Below are 19804 nucleotides of genomic sequence, written 5' to 3'. Positions count from 1 at the left end.
GGGAAGATGCCCGCTAGGTATTAAGTGGACAATAGCTACAGAAGGCTCTAACATTTTAAAACACTCACTGTATGTCAGGCACTGAGTTAAGGCCTTGGTGGAGATTATTGCTCTTAATTCTTTTTTTTTTAATTATTTATTTTTTATCTGGATTTTTAAAATAAATTTATTTCTTGCTTTCCCTGGGTCTTCACTGCACGCACTTTCTCTAGTTGCAGAGGGTGGGGTGTACTCTTGAGTTGTGATGTGTGGGCTTCTCACTGCGGTGGCTTCTCCTGCAGAGCACAGGCTCTAGGTGTGGGCTCAGTACCTGTAGCGCACGGGCTTTGTTGCCACGCGGCATAAGGGATCTTCCCGGACCAGGGATCAAACCCGTGTCCCCTGCATTGTCAGGCGGATTCCTGTCCATTGTGCCACCAGGGAAGTCCTGCAGCTTCTATTGTGAAGGTAGTTTTATGAGTATATAAAAGGCCTTTGAAGATATTTGCTGTAAAAATGTCAAAGGTAATAGTAGTTTATTAAGTGAAAGGAACGTTAAGGTGTCAATCGCTCAGTCGTGTCTGACTCTTTGTGACCCCATGGACTGTAGCCCACTAGGTTCCTCTATCCATGGGATTTCCCAGGCAAGAATACTGGAGTGGGTTGCCGTTTCCTTCTTCAATTAAAAAATTATTATTACTATTTTTTGGCTCTGCTGGGTCTTCATTGCTGTGTGCGTTCTTTGTCCAGTTTTGGCAAGTGAGGACTATTCTTCGTCCTGGTGCTCGGGATTCTCATTGCGCGAGGTGGCTTCTCTTGGTGCCGAGCAAGGCTCCAGGACACATGGGCTCGGTAGCTGAGGCTCGGGCTCTAGAGCACAGGCTCAATAGTTGTGGTACACGGGTTTAGTTGTTCCTCAGGTGTGGAATCTTCCTGGATCAGGGATCAAACCAAGGTCCATGCAATGGCAGGCAGATTCTTATCCAGTGTATCACTAGGGAAGTCCCACTTAATTCTTAATAACATTAGAAGTAGATACTATATCCAAATCCTCATTTTACAGATGAGGAAACTGAAGCATCAATGGTTGAGTAGAACTTGCTTGTGGTCACACAACAGTGGGGAAGCGGCAACTTTCCAAATCACTGGCTGTGGAATGTTCCGGTCCTGCTTGGGTGAAGATATTTTACATCTGCCCCGACTGAAGGGTACACAATGCCCTTTACAGGTGATCGTTCTGCTGTCTTCTTTAGCTGCGTCTGTGGTGTTTGAATTTTTTTTTTCAACATGAGATATTATTCCATGATCACAAGAACAAAAGTGACTTTCCTGTGTTAAGGGGAAAATAAAGAAAGGCCCAGAAGAAGACTCACCCACCCTGCCCTCCTCGCAGGAGGGTACCTGATCTGCCACCGCTTGGGGTTACTTGGCAGAAATGCCAGAACCCAGAGGCTGTGTGCCCCACTGTGTGCTCCAGTGGCCCCCGCAGCCACTAGGAACTGCAAGCTGGAAGTACCCGACCGGAATGGAGTCGCTTATTATTCCGTGAATGAGTGTGAAGACGTGAAAATGTGCAGTGACCAGGGAGTAGAAGAGAGCTGGGACTGGCAGAACTGAGTCCCACCAGAAAGCCAGGAACACCATGGCTCATCTCCTGAGAGCTCAGAGAGGCCCTTATGACGCAGGGGGAGCCCCTGACCTTCCCGGGCTGACCTCATTCTGGCTTCCCTCACCCGTTGACCCTGTTGTCCCAGGCTCACGGGCTGCGTCAGGTAGGGATGACTCTAAGGGATTCCAATTTTCACCTTGAAGCTCCCTGCTTCTAAAAGGCTGGAGGCTTGCCTAGCAGTCTGGTGGCTCAAAGTACCCATGTGCCCTGATCGTGGAAGAGGATCTAGGGTGGAAGGGGAGGGAAGGCTGGCAGAGGCCAGGGCAGGGGCATCTCTGGAGGGCCTCGGGGGCCCCAAGTCAATGGAAGATGTTGTCTCTCCCTGCCTTCCCTCCGGGGGAATCCTCCTTCCTCCGGCACCTGGGGCTGACTCCAGGGCTCTGGGAACGGCATCTACTCATTCATTCACTCATTCATTGCTTCTCACATTCATTATTGCTCAACTTGCTGAGTATTTACACTACAGTGAGCCCTTGGCACACGTCATTTCATTCATTCAGGAACAGCCTTTTGGCATCAGTTCAGCTGTCCACATTTTACAGATGAGGACGGTGAAACCAGTCAAGGCTCAATAACTTGTTCATGGTCACCCAGCCTGTAAGTAATGAACTCAAAGTCTCCTCCTAGCCAACACTGGGGGGCAGTATGCCCCGTGGTTAGTGGGCCCAGGCCTCCACACAGCTCTGCCGCTTATTGGCTGTGCTGTCTTGGGTGAGACTTCATTACTCTGGGCTGGGTAAAGCGGGGGGGGGGGGGTGACCATAATCCTACCTCCCTGGGGAATTCGGGGAAGTCAGCTGAATGACTATGTGTCCAACACTCAGAGCAGTAGTGGCCACACGTGCTTATTACAGGCTTTCACTGTGTCACACTGCGCTGTCTGCTTCTATGTGCTGCAATGCACATATTCATGGAGAATCTGGGAATACAAAGTTGAATAACTTGTAATCCCTACTCTTAGGGAGCTCAGTGTCTAGGTCATTTAAGTCACCTGAGAAGCTTTTGAAAAACTCCCAGTGCCCAGGCTGTACCCCAAGGCTGTTAAATGAGACTCCCCTGATTCAGAATGGGCTGTGACATCAGCATTTTAAAGTTCATCAGTGGTTCTGATGAAGAGTCCCTTCAGAAAGGGCAGGGCCGGTTCCTGAGCTCGGGAGCCCTGACTATGGTCCCCAAGGGTTCCCAGCAATGGTGAATCTGAGTGGGGGGTGTGGAAAGTGGCCTTACTAGGGCACTACGTGAGTTAGGATATATTGAGCTGTAATTTACATACAGTAAAACCCACCCTGTATAAAATAGTTGCTATGAGTTTTGGCAAAAGGTACAGTCACAAAACCATTACCACAATCAAGACTTATTAATAGGATAGGGACTTTCCTGACAGTTCAGTGGTTAAGATGCTATGCTTCCAGTGCAGGGAGTGCGGGTTCTATCCCTGGTTGGGGAACTAAGATCGCTCTTGCCACATGACATGGCCTTTAAAACAATGACATAGAACAACTCTGTCCCTCTGAGAAGTTTCCCTGTGCTGCACCTTTGTAGCCAGCCCCTCCCCTCACCCCCTGGCCCCTGGCAACCACTGTTCTGTCCCCTGACCTATAGCTTTGTCTTTTCCAGAAAGTCATCTAGATGGAATCACAGTATGGAGATGTTTGAGTCTGGCTTCTTTTGCTCAGCCTCAGGCATCTGAGACTCACCCATGATGTTCATGGACCAGGACTTTGTTCCCTTCCCCTGTTGAGTAGAATCCCCCGTGTGGATATATATGGTTTGTTTACCTTTACCAGCTGAAGGAAGTTGGGTTATTTTCAATTTGGGGCAATTATGAATAGTGTTGCTATGAAGTATAAACATTCATGTTCTTTTTTTGTGACCATACATTTTCATTTCTCTAGGGTAAATACCTAGAATTGGATCACGGGGTCAGACAGTAAGTGTATGATTAACTCTCAGAAACTGCCAAGCTGGGACTCCCCTTGTGGTCCAGCGATTAAGACTCCACCTGCCAATGCCCCCAGGTTCGAGCCCTGCTCTGGGAAGATTCCACATGCTGCAGAGCAGCTAAGCAGCAACTACTGAAGCGTGGGTGCCTGGGGCCTGTGCCCTGCAACAAGAGATGCCACCGCAATAAGGAGCTCATGCGCTGCAATGAAGAAGAGCCTCCGAACGCCACAGCTAGAGAAAGCCCACACACAGCAGCAAAGACCCAGCGCGGCCAAAAAATGAATTAGTTTTAAAAATGTATTTTTAAAAAGGAGTATTAAAAGGAAGAAAAAAGAAACTGCCAAGCTGTCTTCCAGGGTGGCTGTACCATTTTGCACTCACTCCCATTATCAACAACGAGACTTCCATTGCTCACATCTTCACCAGTTCTTGGCACAGTCAGGGTTTTTGTTTTTGCTTGTTTACAATTTTAATCATTCTGGTGAGTGTGTAGTATTTACAACTCTTTTTTTTAAGTTTACAAATGTATCAAAAACATCATGTTGTACATCCTTAATCTATACAATTTGTTGTCAATTATACCTCAATAAAGCTGGCAGAAGTTTATAAATGTAATGAAATAAGGGACTGTAATAATTAATATTTTGTAAACATAATAATTTTAAGTGTCTATTATGCCAGACAGTATCCTAATCCTTCCAAAGTCCTAGGGGCAGCTGGTATGTTGGGAAGGGCACCATGATGATCTAAAAGGCTCAGATCCCAGCTCTGTGGTGGGTTTGCTGTGGGACTTTGGGCACATCACTCTCTGAGCTTCCATTATTTATGTAAATAGGTTGAGCAATGCCCCATTGCAGGTTTGGTGTGAAAACCAAAGATGATGCAGGCAAAGCTCCTGGTCCACAGAAGGAGTTCAATAGCTGGGAGTTGTGATTAACTATGCTCTTTGTGGAGGCTTCCCAGGTGGTGGAGCGGCAAAGAATCCACCTGCCAATGCACGAGACACGGGTTTGATCCCTGGGCCGGGAAGATCCCCTAGAGGAAGAAATGGCAACCCACTCCAGTTTTCTTGCTGGGAAAATCCCATGGACAGAGGAGCCTACCGGGCTACAGTTCATGGGGTCGAAAAGAGTCAGACACAACTCAGTAAACATGCCTGCTCAGTAGCTACATTCCTGGGAGAATTTGTTCCATTAGCAAGTCTAGTTACTTCTGCCTTCAGCGTTAGTATTAGTCGTTCAGTCGTGTCCAACTCTTTTCGACCCCATGGGCTGCAGCCCACCACACTCCTCTGTCCATGGGATTTTTCCAGCAAGAATACTGGAGTGGGTTGCTGTTTCCTCCCCCAGGGGATCTTCCCAACCCAGGGATTGAAACTGCGTCTGTTACATCTCCAGCATTGTCAGGCGGGTTCTTTATCACTAGTGCCACCTGGGAAGCGCCTTGGTGGTCATGCTCCAAACATCAGACATAGGAATTCTTTCCCACCTGAAACTTCAATCCAGGGTCCTGGTCCCAACCCTCCAGAGGTGGCATCACGGTTAGAAGTCCATGTAATGCCTCCCTCCTACAGTCCACTAGGCTTTTTGTGATCTGGGCCCTGGCTACCTCTCAGAGTTTGTTTATGCATCTCTGTATCCCAGAACTTAGCACATAGTAAGTGCCCAAGAAATACCTTCTGGCCTGGATTCACTAGCGCTGTCAGGTCACCAACATGGTTTATTTAGCCATTTAGAGGTGTGATTCCTCTTCCACTGAGAGGTGTAATGGGTGTGTGCAAGGTCGTGCGGCACTTCCACCGACTCTCCTAGGGCCCAGGACAAGGTCCCCTAACCCTGACCGTGGCCTCCCACCTTTGCCTTTTCTTCCTGGCTGCCTGTCCCTCCCCCATGACTGGACCCCAAGGCCCACTTCTTCATGCAATCAGCCATGGTGGGAGGGTTCCCACCATGGAAATTGGCAAATCAGTCCCTCTGTTACTCCTCACCTCTCAACAAAGATCTGGTTGCTACTTTTTGCCAGCACACCACTGTCCACAGGGTCTGGCATCCTGAAGTAGCTGAACGAAGCCCCCTTGCTCACCTGCCCAAGCCTCAGGGTGGCATCTCTTCTCTCTTCTGGCCTCACGCTCTGTCCTGGGCCAGTTGCTAGCGGGCCTTAGCCTATGCAAACAATGAGCTTCTGCAAGTCAAAGGCCAAGGCAGAGGTGAGGGCACCTAGCTACTGGTGCTCCTGGCCTGACCCTGGCCTCCACCTGGTCTCGCCCTTCCTGTTCTTACTGCCTGAGTCACTGACATGCTGGAGCCATTTCTGCCTCTGATTTTTTTCTCCTCACCCTCTTCTCTCCGTGATTCTCTTATTTGTCATTTTTGGCACTTTAATTGTGTCTCTCTTTATCTCTGGGAACAAAAACAAGGGATAAATTTTAATGAACACTTATTATATGCTTTCAGGGTGCCAGTGCATTTAATCTGCAAACCTGCTCCATTGTACAGATGGGGATAGGGAGGTGCAGATTCAGCAGTTCACCCCAAATCACACTGCCCGTAAGTGGGGGAAGCTGGAACTGACTCCGGATGCTCTGTGACCTTTCTGGGAAGCGGCAGTAATCACATTGGACTTAGAATTGTAAAACACGGGTTTGAGTTCTGACTCCGTTGCCTCCATGTGACTTCACTCTCTGTGCCTTGGCTTCCTTCCTCCTTCATAAAACAGGGTGACCAACATGTGCTCTGTCCATTCATAGAGCTGTTTCGGGGTCAAATGAAATAATGGGTGTCAAAGGACTTTTAAAATGTTGACATGCTGAGCGTATGAGTGGATTATTCATATGTGGTTTTGTTTTCTAGTTTTTATTTTCTCTCTTGCCTCTCAGAAGAGGTCTTTGTCTGCCTTGGTTGTGCCAGTGCGTGTAGGGCCCAGACACGGAGGCACTCGGTTAATAACCTTTTCCTCTGTTCTCTGCTGGGCTCCTGTTTCTCAGGCCTTTCAGGGAGACTCATCACCTTTCCCTCTCTCAAAATCATCAAGCCCAGACTCAGAGGGTGGGGAGTTTACCATGGCAGGATTCCAATGCTCAGATCAAGACCAGCAACAGAATAAGCCCACAAACGCATCTCAGACATTATCACGGAAGCCAATTGGAATTTATGCTGCACTTTATAGAAACCGGCTTAAGTAAATTTTCAGAAACATACTTACTTTTGTGGAGCAAGGCAAGGTCTGACTTTATTTTTTGGCAGCCTGCCTGGTCTGGCTTTATTTTTCTTCTTAAAAAATTATTTTGGGGACTTCCCCGGTGGTCCAGTGGTTAAGACTCTGTGTCTCCATTGCTGGGGGCGTGGGTTCGACCCTTGGTTGGAGAACTAAGATCCTACATGCCAAGTTGTGTGCCCCGCCGATAAAATACAAAGTAAAAAATTATTTATAATATATATATATTTTTCATTGATAGACATTGCTTTCTTGAAAGTATAACATAATAAAGTGCATTGATTTTAAGTGTACAGACTGACAACTTTTCGTGTGTGTTCATCCACATAGCCACCACTCACATCAAGAACCAGAATATTTCCAGCACCCTGGAGAACTCCCTTGTGTCCCCTCCCAGGTGATATCTGCTCCCACAGTTTTGGTTTAATTCTGGTATAAAATTCAAAAGGAACAAGGATAAATCTAAAAACCTTCCTCCCACCCTGCTGTCACACACACATTTTTTTTCTCCTAAGAGTCGATATTACTGAGAAACCAGTTTCTATAAGAAACTATAGATATTTCCAAAGAAAGGAGATACACACACATTATATTATGTTTTATGTTTTGTTGTATAGATTCTCCCCCTTTTTACAATAAATGTATCTTTTTTCACTAAAGTTGCAATTGTTGTACACCTTGTTTCTTTGAAACACTAAAATCATTTTAACAACCAGCAAATTAATATCTTTACCAAAAGGCTTCCCCTTATAAAAAATCTAAACTTTGATTACTAAATAATTCTCTTCTCTGTCTTACAGCCCTCTGAGGGTCCTTAGGCAACAAGTCCAGCTACTACATCAAAAAGTATGATTCAATTAGGAAAATGTGATTCATGTTAACTTCTTGATCCAACCAATAAACCATTTTGTGAGATTCTATCTTATTAGTATTATCTTTTCTTTTTATAGCTGTTATCAAATAACATCATGGGTTTGTATTCTCAGTAATTCATGAGTTCTAAAGTACAAAAAAAAAAAAAAGACTAAAATTTGGAGCATAAATCATGGAATTTCTCTATGGTCTGAATTACTGGAGTTTATTCGGCTGGGGCGAATGAAGGGTGAATGAAAGACACATACTGTACTTTCAGCTGTATTAAGCAGTTTTCTCGGGAAATTGGTCAAGAAGAATCCACTGGAGGTGTATGAACTTTCCCAGCGCGGAGGCAGACCAGACCCTGCCAGAGGACAGCTGACGGGGTGGGGCTGTGAGTTCCAGGAAGCAGAGTGGAGGCCAGGCTGAGCGGGAAGGCTGGCAGGTAACCTGAATCAAAGTCCGCACATATATCAGCAAGGCCAAAGGGCATAAACAGGGCCCCAGACCAGAGACACAGCTTATGTCCAGGCAGATCTTCTGAGCTGGACTGGCTGAGAAGGGAGTGAGGAGCAAGCTGGGAGGCAGCAGGTTGTTCCAAGAGTGAGACCAAAGTTCGCAGATCTCTGGGTGCATGCGTGGGGCGTGCTGACCCAGTGTATGAACTTTGTGCACCATCCCTAGGGAGTATTGTTACAATAATGGCCCCCCAGAGAATTACCGCCACCTCTTTGTTCATGCCTCTTTGCAACTGGACTTTGCTGCTTCTGCTACCACAAGACGGAATCTATTTCACCTCTTCTTTCTCTTTTTTTTAATTTTTGGCTTTCAGGATTTAATTCCCCAACCAGGGATTGAACCTGTGCCCCTTACAAGGAGCACGTCAAGTCCTAATCACTGGATGGAATTTCCAATTTCACCTCCTCTTGAATCTAGGTTGACCTGGTGACCTGCTTCAACCAACAAGACACAGCAGCAGTGATGTTCTGATATCTTTGTGGAGACGTCCATGTGGAGAGGCACCTAGGCACCCCGCCTACAGGTGGCACTAACTGACCAGCTATACAAGTGAGTAACCTTAGCAATGATCCTCCAGTCCCAGTTGAGTCATCTGATGACTTCGGCCTCAGTTAACACCTGACTAAAGCCTCGTGGGAGACCCCAAGTGTGAAGTGCCCAACTGAGTCCTTCACAAATTTCTGACTGAAAGAAACCATAAGAGAAAAAAAATTTCTGTTGTAGTTGTATGTCAATATATTTTGGGGGTAATTTGTTATATAGTCATATATAATTAGTAAACAATCTATATGGCCATCAATAGGGAATTATTTAAATATATTACAGTACATACATATAACAGCAACCATGCAGCTGCTCAAAACAATGAGGAAGTTGTTTATGTTCTGATATGGGACAGCCCTCCAAGATGATTCAAGTGAGAAATGCAAAGTGCAAAATAGTATATAGAGGATACTGCTGCTGCTGCTGCTGCTGCTAAGTCGCGTCAGTCGCGTCCGACTCTGTGCGACACCATAGACAGCAGCCCACCAGGCTCCTCTGTCCCTGGGATTCTCCAGGCAAGAATACTGGAGTGGGTTGCCATTTCCTTCTTCAATGCATGAAAGTGAAAAGTGAAAGTGAAGTTGCTCAGTTGTGTCCGACTCTTAGTGACCCCATGGACTGCAGCCTACCAGCCTCCTCCGTCCATGGGATTTTCCAGGCAAGAGTACTGGAGTGGGTTGCCACTGCCATTTGTGAAAAAAATTATGCATAGACATATATGTATATGTAGAGAGGGCTTCCCTGGTAGCTCAGACAGTAAAGAGGTCTGCCTGCAATGCAGGAGACCTGGGTTTGATACAAATGCATATTATTTTATGTGTGTATACACATAAACACATACTACCTACATGTGTATATGTGTGTATATATATGTATGTAAAATATCTCTGGAAAGAACATAAGACATCGGTAACAGCAATTGCCTCTGAGTAGGGGAACTGGTTGACTTTGGAACAGAGATGGGGATATACCTTTTAAATTTGGATATAATACTATATCCTTGTGAATATACTATCTATTAAAAAATAAAGTTGAAAATTTTAAACAGTGCTCTCTCTTTGACTCAGAAAATTCACCTCTTGGAATTTATTCATAGTATATAATCATGGCAAAGATTTAACTATGAAGATGTTGTTGCAGCTTCATTCAATATCATAAAAATGGTAAAATAACCCAATTATTCAACAATAGGAAATTTGTTCAGTAGCTGATGGCGTGTGTCTGCCACCATAGAAAATAGCATTTTAGAAAACAATTCAATGCCTAGTGAGGTGATCATGATACAGTAATGGATAAGAAGTTGTGAAATGGCACAGCTTACTCTTATCTTTAAAGTAAACTCAGCTATATAAATTTAGATGAAGATGGAGATTAATAAGACACAACAATAGATACAGATAGATATAGAAACCCAAATGTTAACGGTGATTATCTCTGGGAGGCCTGATTACTGATTATCGTTAATTTTTCCTTCTTTTTTGTCTGTTTTTAATGATAAACATATACTACTTATGTAAAAGGGCTTCCCAGGTGGCTCAGTGGTCAAGAATCCACCTGACAAGCAGAAGACTTGGGTTCATTCCTTCCGTGGAGAAAGAAATGGCAACCTACTCCTGTATTCTTGCCTGGGAAATCCCATGGACAGAGGAGCCGGGCCTATAGTCCATGGGGTCACAAAGGCTCAGATATGACTTAGCAATTAAAAAACAACTGTTGTGAAAACACCAGCACTGAGAGTTCATCTCTTTTTTAAAGAGACTCTTGAATGATCCTATAAATAGCAGCTCGGGGTAGAGAGTTTGAAACTTTGTTTTTAAAGACCACATCTGTTCAAGCACAATGATTACCAGACCTTTATCATACAGTAGGGAGCTGCTCACCCTATTCTAAGTCCCAGCATTTTGGTTGCAACACTAACCCCGCCCAGTCCACTGGCCAGTGGGGGCCACATCCAGAAGCTGCATCCCCAAACTACCAGGATCATAACTGGGTAGGCTTGTAAAAAACAACAACAAAACAACTGGGTAGGCAGGGGAGGCTCCAGAATGTCTAAGGAAAGCTGGTCATCTCTGAGGAGTGGTCTTGGGACCAATCTCCAACCTGCATTTCCAAAGCCAGCACACTGTCTTCACTTCCAATTTTAGTTAAAAATCAGCAAATGTTTTTGGTTGAATTGAAATGTTTTGGTTGAAGTTCTAATCCCCAGTTCCTCAGATTGACTGTATTTGGATATTGGGTCTGTAAAGAGATAATTAGTGTAAAATGGGGACTTCCCAGGTGGTGCTAGTGGTAAAGAACCCACCTGCCAATGTAGGAGACACAAGAGATGGATGGGAGTTCGATTCCTGCTTTGGGAAGATCCCCAGAGGAGGAAATGGCAATCCACTCAAGCATTCTTGCCTGGAAAATTCCACGGGCAGAGAAGCCTGGTGGGCTACAGTCCAGGGGGCCTCAAAGAATCGGACACGACTGAACAACTGAGCAAAACACAAGATAAAATGAAGTCAACAGGTGAGCCCTACTCTTATATGACTGGTGTCCTTATCAGAAGAAGAGATTAGAAAGAGAGAGAAAGCCCCTTGTCTAGGGAATTCCCTGGCAATCCAGTGGTTAGGACTCCATGCTTTCACTGCTGAGGGCGCAGGTTCAATTCCTGGTTGGGGAACTAAGATCCCAAAAGCTGTGGAGCGGTCAAAAAAATAAAAAGCCAAAAGAAAGAAAGAAGAGGAGATTAGGACCTAGGCAGGGGGAAGGCCACAGAAGACAAAGAGGAAAAGAGGGACCTTAAAACAAATCAACCCTGCTGACACTTTGATTTCAGATGTCTAACCTCCAGGATTGTGAGAAAATTAATTTCTGTTTTTGAAGTGTCCACAGAAGGAGTCCTGTGCTTCAGCAGCCTGAACAAACTATAATTCACCAATTTTCCTAAAGATATACTTTTACGCAAGACTGAGAAAACGTGCATTGTCCACAGCAAAGACGATTACCTTCTGGTGGTGGCTGTGAGAGATGGCGCTGACGGTGACCAGGGGACCTTGGGTAACCCCAGCCCTTGGGTGTCACTACTGCCGGCTACATGTGAGCATCCCTGGCCTTTCAGGCAGACAAAGGTCAGGAAGTAATCCCAGCGCTCATCCCCCCTGGGAAGCACCCAGGGCTTGCCCCAAGATGTGGCCTCCAGTTCCCTGTCAAGACTGTAGCCCTACTAGGAGCTGCAGTCTGGCCCCGAGGCCCCTGCTGGGTCTCAGCGGTCCCCTATCAGGGACCAGTGGGACCCTCTCTGAAGGGGCTTCACCAACTCCCAGACCTGCTCTTCCCTCATCTCTATCTCCAGAGATTCACCTTTACACTGCCGTCAGACCCTGGAATACGGCTGGTGGTCTGGAGGAATTCGCTGTCTCCACATCTCTGGAACGGCTGTATATGGAGTTTCCAAGCCCTGGGCATCTTACTCTCAGAGGCTACATCCCTGGCAGACTCTTGAGAGTCCCTTGGACTGCAAGGAGATCCAACCAATCCACCCTAAAGGAAATCAGCCCTGAATACTCACTGGAAGGACTGATGTGGAAGCTGAAACTCCAATCCTTTGGCCACCTGATACGAAGAACTGACTCATTGGAAAAGACCCCGATGCTGGGAAGGATTAAGGGCAGGAGGAGAAGGGGGCAACAGAGGATGAGATGGTTAGATAACTCTACTGGCTGAATGCATATGAATTTGAGCAAATTCCGGGAGATAGTGAAGGGCCGGGGAGCCTGGAGAGCTGCAGTCCACGGAGTCGCAAGGAGTTAGACACGACTGAGCGTTGAAAAAAACAACATCCCTAAATGTATTCAAATGGACCCACGTGCCACAGCGCATAATAATTTACATAAAGTACAGGAGCTGAGTTACAATTGCGTAGTTAACATTTTGTAGACCATTTAGCCATTTCATCCTTACAACATACTTTTCTAATTTGGGAGCTAGCAATGATCCCAGCTGTGGCTCAGGTGTTGCCATGAATGTTTGAAAAGCTGGGTGGGCTGACCCCAGAGGATCCCACCCAGGCCCCAATCTCCTTGGGTGCTGGAGCATAGGAGGGACAGCACTTTTCCCGGCAGAGCTGTCTCTTGCTTGTCTCTAAACCTGCTCTTTGGCTACTTCCCACCTCTTCTTGCTTCTAGCAGATTTTCAACGAGGCCAGAAACCAAGGGCTAGGAGGTCCTTGGGGTTTCCAAGGTGGTGCCAGTGTTAAAAAAATAAATAAATAAACAAACAAACAAAAACCCATGTGCCAATGCAGGAGATGTAAGAGACACTGGTTCAGTCCCTGATTTGGGTTACGGTCCATGGGGTCGCAAAGAGTCAGACTCAACTGAGCAACTAACACACACTCTCACTTCAGATAAACACTTTTTTTTTTTTTTTTAGTATCAGGGTATCCCAAATGTTGTAGTTGATCTGAAACTCAATGTAACTGGGTGTCCTGTATTTTTATGTACCGAATTGCTCACCCTCCGAGTGCCCCCTTCCGTGTGGGTCCGGCCCTCCGCCCTGCAGCTGTGAGTTTTCTTGACACCTCAACAGCATGAGTCACACAGTTGTGGACTTCTAGGCAAATGTTTTTGAGCAGAACAGCATCATGGTTTGGGGGAATCCCCACACTGTCCCCATAACGCATGTGTTGGCAAAGCAGAAACCCTAACACGATGCCTGTAAGAGGAGAACAGAAGAGGCGACAGGAGTGTGGATGTCCTGGGGAGACCCCCAGCCGTGGCCGTGCTGCAAAGCCGGCGGTAACTAGATCGCTGGCTCGTCACCACTCAGAGCTTGCTTTGAGGATCGGCGATATTGGAGATCACACCTTCCCAGCCAGCTCCTTTGAGGGCCTGATAGCTTTCTTCCCCGCCTTTCTGAGAAGCAGTCTACTGGGAAGAACGGGCTTGCGGGCTGGGTGAATGGGCAGGTTGCTTGACTTCAGGAGTAACAATGGTGTCTTCGTCATGGGATTGCCCACTTGCTTTGGGGGGGCGGGTTCCAGGAGGATATTCATGTAAAATGCTAGCACACGGTAAGTGCTTAGCCTCCATGGTGGCTCTTGTTTATAATCACATCAGGACTTCTGCTTTGCCACCAAGCCAAGCCTTCTTAAAAAAAAGGCGGGCTCTCAGTTCTTGGGGCTCACACAGTGTGTCCTCAAAGAAGTTTGGAGGTCTTCCGTGGCCCAGCATTGGCAAGAAGCTGGAGTCACCTGGTGGGTCTTGGTCTGGGTCAGATGTTGAGTCGCCCAGCAGAGCCCCAAGGAAGCGGGGCTCCAAGCACGTCGGCTGGGAGGGCTGAGGAAATAAATTTCCACCTGGCGGGTCCCTGAGGGAGGGCAGGCCACATTCTGTGCACCCGCTGCACGTGTTGGTGGGGGCAGGGAGGGGCGCAGGGGACCTGTGACTGGAGGGGGAAGAAAGGAGGGGGGCATGGGAAAGGGCCTGCAAAACCCGGGTCCAGTTTTCCTCTTCTGGAATGTCCACCCGTGAACCCGAGATGGGAAAGCCCCTGACGTGGGACGTCTCTTCCCTTAACACCTGGCTCTGCACTGCGGGGTTGGGACACTCCGGCTTCTTAGAAAGAAACTGAAAGCCCTTAGGAGAAACTCCCCCACTTCCCCTTCCTGAAGAGGAACTTGGAGTTGCCCTGACAGGAAAGTCTTGGTGGGGTTTCTCGGAAGCTGCCGCCCACTGTTCTACTGAGGAAAACCGCAGGCCCGGGGCCAGGCCAGGGGCCCGGCGGGTAGAGAGCTGGCCATTGACAAAGCTGTGGCCCAGCTGAATTGGTAAGCCGCCAAGCTTTTCTCTTCAGCTCCACCTGCCACCTCCTCTCTGGGGAGTCCTCACACTGCTCCCCTCCCCTCAGCCGCCCCAGGGTCCCCTTCCGGCTGCCCTCCGGCTCTCTACCCTAGACCCCTGCTTGTGTCAGAGCGCCAGCGTCCCCTACTGCAAATGCGTTTCCACCCGGCACGATGCAGCCATCCAGTTACCATCTGTGCAGAGAGGCACCGACCCTCTAGTAGGGGGAGCTGGGGGGGCCTGAGGGTGCATAGGGAGCTAAGTTGTAGAAGACCTCTCACCCTCTGAGCTGTCTGGGCGGCCTGGTGAGTAGAAAATGGGCATCTTCTGGGCACATAGGCTGCCTGCCTTAACAGTGGCTGCTGTTTGCTTCATTTCTAGAGTGGACACAGGCTTCTCTCTGGAGACTGGGGCGGGGGTGCGCCTCTCCCCTTCTCAGACACATCCGAGGACTGCTGCTGCAGAAAGAAGAGGCAGTACCCAGGGACAATCCACATGCAAGGCCCCCAGCCCTAGGTGGGGCTGAGAGACCCTCAGGGCCTATGCTTCGGTACAGACGTGTCAGTAGCTATGGCTCCGGAATCCGGCCGGGCTGTTTCCCGGCTAGAAGCTTTCCATGGCTCCCCACTGCCTGCAGGGACAAAGTCCAGACTCTGTGGCCCATGTGTAAGGCCCTCTGCCCAGGATCTCAACTCTCCCCTCCAGCTCCTCCTCTGTGCTTCGCTCTATTTGACCTCTGCCTCCTTCACCCAGCCATCTCCTGCTCACAGGCTTTGACCCAGCAGGGGCTGGATCACTTGGGCAACTTGTCCCTGCCCCCAACTCCAGTCTGGATGGGTTAGGGGCTGCCTCTGCGACCTCACCAGGCGCATCTCTCCTGGGACCCTTACCTACATCGCCTAGTTACTGCCTGGTCTCTTGATCATCACCCAGCCAGGGATAGCAACTGTGGGCTTGGCATATCTGAAAGAACGTTTGGTAAAGGAAGAAATGAGTACATGAGTGAATTCAGTGCTATCTGCCAGGCCGTGTGGCAGAGAGCCCCACATGCCCACGGGCCCAGACATCCACGTGTGGATGTGTCCGCCCCCATGCAGTGGGAGGAGACACGTGCTTGCTTGTCATGGTGTCCCTGTTGAGTGTGTGTGTGCGTGCGTGCGTGCGTGTGTGTGGGTCCCTGCATTAATCAGCCAGCATCGCTGCTGGTGTCCTTCTGGCCAGCAGGTGGCGCTGCGCCCCTCCACGGCAGCGTGTGTCCATCCTGACTGCCACTGGCTGTCATCACCGGAGGGAGCCTGCGTCCCTCATCCTACAGGGGGCCAGGCCCACAGGGTCTCCTGGGGAATCAGTCTTGGTCTTCCAATTGAGCAGCCAGGGCTCTGATGCCACAGTGTGCGAGCTCCGGTTCAACCCATGTCCGTGGCACGATGAACACGGAGCGCCAACCCGGACCTCCACAGGACAGCCTGAAGTCCAGGCAGCTGTGGAGCACAAAGGTTGAAATAAAAGTATGAGCTCAAAAAAAATAATAAAGTATGGTCTCAGAGTCCCAGCTCTTAAGTGGAAATCATGGCAATGTGTAAGATGATGGACCATGGCGGGGCTGTATCACTCTCAAACTGTAGCCCTGGAGGGCTTGTTAAAACATGGATTCCTGGGCTTCACCTGCCAGAGTCTCAGATTCAGAGGGTCTGGGGTGGGGCCTGTGAATCTGTATTGCTAACAAGTTCCTGAGTGAGTGCTGATGCTGCTGGTATGGGGACCACATTCTGAGAACCCCTGGGTACATACTTAGGGGAGACACAAGGTTATAAATGCAGCAGGCTTCTGGTGAGATGTGATGGAAGCAGAGGTGACGGAGGGGCAAACTCCAGGTGCTACAGGGCCAAGAAGAGGGGACAGACCCCCGTGGCCTGGGCAATAGGAAGGGGAGTGGACCCGGCTGTGCTCACTCCCACCACCGTTCTCAGCTCTGCCCCTGGGCAGTCGCACTGGAGGAAGTGAGCCCAGAGGCCGGCTGTCCGGTTGGCGGGGCACCAGGCTTGCTCCACTCCACGTGGCTGCTGCCTTTTCCCGAAAGGGATGGGTCAGTTCTCTGCTCCGGGCCTGGCCTCTGCTGTACTTCCTCAGCTTCTGGGAACTCGCATTTCCTTTCTGTTTCTTTTTTTAATGCTGCTTTCAAATCCAATTATCATGAAGGCAAAGCATGTCTATCTTAGAACATCCATACAAAGCAGAAAAGTGTAAAGGAGAAAGCAAAGTTTCTTCTTCAGTGGAAGTTCCAGTTACTCAGAGGTAATCACCGTCTACTTCCTTCCTTGTACAGGTGTCTCCTGCACAATATTCTATCCGCTTGATGTTGTAGCATGAGTGTTGTCCTTTGACGTGAACATCCTTAGGAAACATGATTTAAGGGCAGCACAAGTGCACAGGTGCAGCTCTTGATGTAGTAACCGTGACCAGCGTGTCAGGTGACTTCTCCAGGGAAACCTCCCAGAAAGGGACTCGCTGGGGTGAAGGGCATGAAAATTTTAAGACTCTTAATACATATGAACCACGTGCTTCCCAGAAACATTGTGCAGGTTGGTGGCCCGGCCCAGGGTGGGAGGGGAATGATAGCTGCTGGGCCAAATTCACAATGTTTGAAATGAAATGAGGAGGCCCATGCGGCCACATGGTGGGATGGAAGAAGGGCCTGGCACTGTCCAGCCTTCACATCTGCTTGGGCAGTGCCATGCCCCATGCCATGCTTCCGGTGGAGGGTGTGGCACCTCTGATGGGACCTGGCCTGGGCAGAGATGCCCTCCTGTCCTGGAGCCAGCATGGGACTAGTGTCAGAACATCAGAAATGACCACTTCTGGAACTTCCTTGGTGGTCCAGTAGTTAAGACTCTGTGCTCCGAGTGCATGGGGCCCAGGTTCAATCACTGGTCAGGGAACTAGATCCCACATGCTGCACAGCTTGACCTAAAAACAAATGACCACTTCTTCCCACTTCACCACTACCAACCTGACCCATCTCCACCAGGATGGTCTCGGTAGCCCCTCATTGTCTCCCTGTCCCCATCCATCCCTTGCCGCGTTAGTCTGTCTCCGTAGCAGCCAGAGAGATCCTTTTCAAACCTAAGTCAAGTTGGGTCACTCTTCAGCTCAAAACCCTCCAATGGCTCCCATCTCACTCAGGGTTAAAAGCAAAGACCTCACTGTGACCTCCAAGGTCTTTAGGATCAGTGCCTCCCCTACTCCCATTAGCTCTCTGACCTCGCTTCCCACCACCCCCTCCCTTACCTGCTCAGCCGCCCCATGCGCCTCAGAACAACCCAGCATACTCCTGCCACAGGGCCTTTGCACTGCTGTTCCCTCTGCCTCAGCTAGCCACACTTCCTCAGCCATCCACAGGTCTCCTCCACTCAAACGTCATTTCAGAGACAACCACAGGCAAATATGCCCTGTTCTGGAAAGCCCCTCCCTGGCCACCGTGTTGGTTCCCTCACCCTGTGTGACGCTCCTCAGGGCACTGCTCACTCACCTGACCGTCTGCCTTCCTGCCGAAGCGAGGCCTCTATGAGGATGGTCCTCTTTGCCCATTTTGTTCTGTCTGGTTTTCTGTGAACCTGTTGAATGGACAACTTTTTTTTTTAAGTGGGAAGGCATGGGAAACTCCCCCAACCGGGGATTGAACCCGTGCTCTCTGCAATGGAAGCGCGGAATCTTAAGCACTAGACCACCAGAGAAATCCTGAATGGACAACGGACCGAAAGATTTCAGCAGCTGGGTACACGTGTGGTTTCTCCCCTTGATCGTACCTTGCCACTTCTAAGTCGCCAGCTTGTGGACAGCACCCGGTCCATACCAAGCACCCGTGTAGTGTTTATGTAGAGAACTTGAGGTAGGGCACAGGAGACCGCTGCACGGAGACGGGAAAACTGGGACTTGAGATGAGCCCCTGCCACTCGTAATCACACAGGCCTTGGGCAAGTCCCCTCACCTCTTTGAACCTTGGTTTTGTCATCCATAAAATGGGTATGATGATACCTGTGCTGCCAGCATCACAGGGCTGTGGTGAGGATTAAATGACAAATGTAGGTCAGCAAAGCCCAAGGACAGCCCTGCTCAAGCTGCAGCTCCTCTCTGAGGCTCTGTCCAACACCCCTCACCCCAGCAGCCACTCCCTGCTCTGAGTGCCTGCAGAGCCCTGCATAGGTATGTGGGTGTCTGAGAGCCGTGCTGGTGTATTTACTAAGACTGTGCACCCTTGAGACAGGGCCAGGCCTCACCATCTCTGCATCTATCGGCAGAGCACTGTGCCTGGCAGCTGGGCAGTGCCCCTTGGACATCTGATGACTGGCCAACAAATATATTCATTGAACGCGATAGACAAGTTACTGTAATATGAATAAATAAGGGTGGGGATTTCAGACCCAGACAGAGGGCTGGGGTGAGGCCACCCAGCTAGGGGCTGTCTGGGTTCTGGACAGAGGGCCCACAGGGACACCAAGTGCCCCGACTGAAGAGGAAACGTGGGAGGGAACCAGACTCAGTGACACTGGGATACGGCCTGGCCAGCATCTTCCCCAGAGATCCACCACATCGAGAGCATCTTCTGGGCTTCGGGGCAGAGGCCTGGCTACCCACCTGCATTCCTTGCTCTGTGTACCCAGGATCTCATGCTGGCCTTGCGGGCCACCCACAGGCTAGAAGGCTTTGCCCCACTCTGAGCTCATGGAACTCAATGCCCCGACCTGAGGCAGGGAGTCATCTCACCTGGGTTCAGGCAGGCACCCTGGTGGAATTTGGTCAGGGAGACCACGCCACACTATTCAGTCAGGTTTTAAAAGCCCCAGTGATCCTATGCCCCTACTCAATAAACTCTGGTCAACCGACTCTCCCTAGGGCTGCCCAGGGAGGGTCCTGGGGTTTTCCAGGCCCTGCCGCCTTCCCTCTGCAGACTGGATGACCCAGACAGACTTAGCTGACAAACAGGCCCTACCCGGGAGGGGCGTGGGATGCAGCGAGCGAAACTCCTTTTAGGAAGGAAATCTCAAAGCCAAAGTTGAGAAACCAGCGTCTCGCCAAGGCCTGGGGGGGTGGGGGGGGAGAGCCCAGGTGAGCCGACTCAGTCCTCAGGAATGGGTGGGGTCTCGAGGTGGGGGGGGCTGGGCAGGCACTTCCTCCCGCCCCAGCCCAGGGTCTTGTTCAATCCTTATTGAGGAGTTTCCTGGCGACAGGTAGTGACCTGTCGGCCGCCCGTGTGGGA

This window comes from Bubalus kerabau, chromosome 3 (genome assembly GCF_029407905.1).
Source record: "Bubalus kerabau isolate K-KA32 ecotype Philippines breed swamp buffalo chromosome 3, PCC_UOA_SB_1v2, whole genome shotgun sequence".
NCBI classification, from domain to species: Eukaryota; Metazoa; Chordata; class Mammalia; order Artiodactyla; family Bovidae; genus Bubalus; species Bubalus kerabau.
Note: the sequence above shows the minus strand (reverse complement) of the source record.